This window comes from Marmota flaviventris, chromosome 16 (assembly GCF_047511675.1).
Source record: "Marmota flaviventris isolate mMarFla1 chromosome 16, mMarFla1.hap1, whole genome shotgun sequence".
In the NCBI taxonomy this organism is placed as follows: domain Eukaryota; kingdom Metazoa; phylum Chordata; class Mammalia; order Rodentia; family Sciuridae; genus Marmota; species Marmota flaviventris.
The window spans coordinates 18,133,266-18,136,079 of NC_092513.1; the positions used below are offsets into that span (position 1 = coordinate 18,133,266).

At 35.4% G+C, this 2,814-nt stretch overlaps 1 pseudogene; it reads right to left on the reverse strand.

Moving 5' to 3' along the window:
- Positions 1-1,179: 1,179 nt before the first annotated feature.
- Positions 1,180-2,611, reverse strand: LOC114103340 (E3 ubiquitin-protein ligase Topors-like; annotated as a pseudogene).
- Between the last annotated feature and the right edge of the window lie 203 nt (positions 2,612-2,814).

Below are 2,814 nucleotides of genomic sequence, written 5' to 3' on the forward strand. Positions count from 1 at the left end.
CTGTTCCATCCATTTTCCTGCAAATGACATAATTTCATTCATTTTTTAATATTTATTTTTTAATTATAGGTGGATACAATGTCTTAATTTTACTTTATGTGATGCTGAGGATCAAACCCAGTGCCTCACACATACTACATAAACACTCTACCTCTGAGTCACAACCTCAGCCCTCATTCTTTTTTTGAGTCATGGAATCAGCCCGGTGTGTCTTTCAACAGATAAATGGATAAAGAAAATGTGGCATATATATTCAAAAGAATGAATAAAATTCCTTTGTGTATATATGCCACATTTTCTTTATCCATTTATCTCTTGAAAGACACACCGGGCTGTTTCCATGACTTAGCTGTTATAAACATGGATATAGGTCTATCACTACAGTATGTGGACTTTAATTTTTTTTTTTTTTTATAAATACCGGGGATTGGTATGGCTGGTTCATGTGGTGGTTCCATTCCAGTCTTTTGAGGAGCCTCTATACTGATTTTCACAGTGTTTGTACTAACTAGCAATCTCACCAGCAGCATATAAGAATTCCTTTTTTTCCCACATCCTCATAAACATTTATTACTTATATATTTTTTGTTGTTGTTGTTGTAAAGTGTTACTGTTTTATTTTCTTTTGTTGAATACACATTTTACTGGCAGTCCAGATAAGCAAGTATATAAATTTTTCTTTTGGCAGAATTCAAGATAAACTGCAGATTAAAGTGCTTCAATTTAGCCTGAAGAAATGTTTTGAATCATACAAATTTTTAAGAGGAAAAATAAAGACTGTCCAAAGGGACTCTCCTAGCTTATAACACATTTCCAGAATAATTTTCCAAAAAAATTCAAAAATACTCATTGACTACCTTAAAAATATGTCAATACCATATGGCTTTATGAAATAATTTCTAAAATTTACATTTTTTATTTTAAAAGGATCCAAAGTTTTAAATAAACTGCTAGCAATATCATTATCTTTACTTATCTCTGAGGATGGGACATACATACTTTTAGAACAAATAATGATTTTTACAAATCAACACACACACACAAAAAATCACTTAAAATATTTTAAAGGGGAAAAGAGTTTTCACCAAAAGTCATCTTTAAATAGACTGCAATAGATGACAAAGTTCCTTTCTATACCATCCAATCCTCAATGAGATGCTTTGGCAGTTTTAAGGCATATCAGTCTCTATGAAGAGACAATGACATTAATGATGTCCGTGGAGATGGCAATTGCCTTGATGGCTCAGTTTGAATAGACACAACACTACTGGGCTGGTTCTCCAAGTCAGAGGCAAAGCTGCTCTCTTCTCTTATATCAAGAGTTTGTTTAACTGAAGTTAGGGCGGGATATTCTCCACAGTCTTACTGGCATTATTCAAGTTGTTGATTAAGTGTGGTGATATCTCACTCCTTGTCCAGGACACCAAATTCATCTTCTATTGTGACTAGGTCTTTAATTTCAAATGGTTCCAAGGAAGGAGCCAAAAACTCATTTTGTAAAGGGTCTTGAGGACAATTATTGTCACATTCCATATCTGCCTTCACTTCAGAATCTTTATCACTATCACTGTCAATGGAAATAACAACTGGGAATGTGAAGTATTATCTCCATGATGTTTCTTATGCTTCTTCTCATGTTTCTTCTTTTTCTTTTTATGATGTTGAGTTGTATCAGTAGCTTTCCCTTCATAAACTATCTCCACACTTAAACTCCGGGTTCTTCTTTTTCTTTTCTCGGGTTTTGTTTCTCTCTCTGATGATCGGCTGTCTAAAAAACTGTCACTCTCATTTTTGTAATTTCCATCCAATTTTGATGAAGATTTTTGGTAATGACTGTCCTTTACTTTAGAAGCAAATTTGCGAGATGGTTGAGCAACTTCATTAGTCCCCTCCAAATGCCATGTTGAATATTTTCATTTCCCTCCAGGCTTTTCATTTCTCACCCGGCCGGCCCTGTAGATGCAGTTCTTGACCTATTACTAGACAGTCTCCCCGATCTGTGCCTTTCATAATAATAATACTTCCTTTCACTGTGATTATTCTCTTTCCTAGCATTTGTTCTTTCAAAAAAGGACTGAACTCCAAAATCTGGACTTGAAGATTGTCTAGAATGATGGGCTCTGGACAGAGTCCTCCTTCTGTAAGAAGATTCATAACCGTCCCTGTCCTTGTTTCTACTGTAATAGGTATACTCCCACTTATATCTGCTTCCATAATTATTTCTTAAGTAACAACAACCTCTATTTCTGCTCCGTGATCTTCTTTTGCCATGATCACTGCTGTGAGATTTTGATCTGCTTGTGCTTTCACCACTTAGAGAATGAGTTTGGCTTCTTCTTGACCAACTGCTATCTGTAGTTCTTGATCTCTTTTTGTCTCTTCTTCCTCTAGGTCTGCTATTCTCCCTGCTTCTAGGTCATTTGCTCTTTATTCTTTTTTTCCCATGATGCTTTCTATGATTCCTCTGACTGTGCCCGCTTCTACTCTGGGAACGTGAATCTGAACTTCTGGATCTTCCCCTCTTTCTGTGTCTATGGTTTTATGAGGAATATACTCTGTCTCCTCTCATAGATGAGCTCAGGTCTCCAGCAGATGACAATGATGCAGATCGTTATTATTTGTATTTTTGATGGCTGCCATGCTAACTGGAGTGAGATAAGATCTCAATGGAGTTTTGATTTGCATTTCCCTTATTGCTAAGGATGCTGAACATTTTTTTCATATATTTGCTGGCTGTTTGAATTTCTTCTTTTGAGAAGTGCTTATTTAGTTCATCTGTTAATTGAGTTATTTGCTTTTTCATTGTTGTTTTTT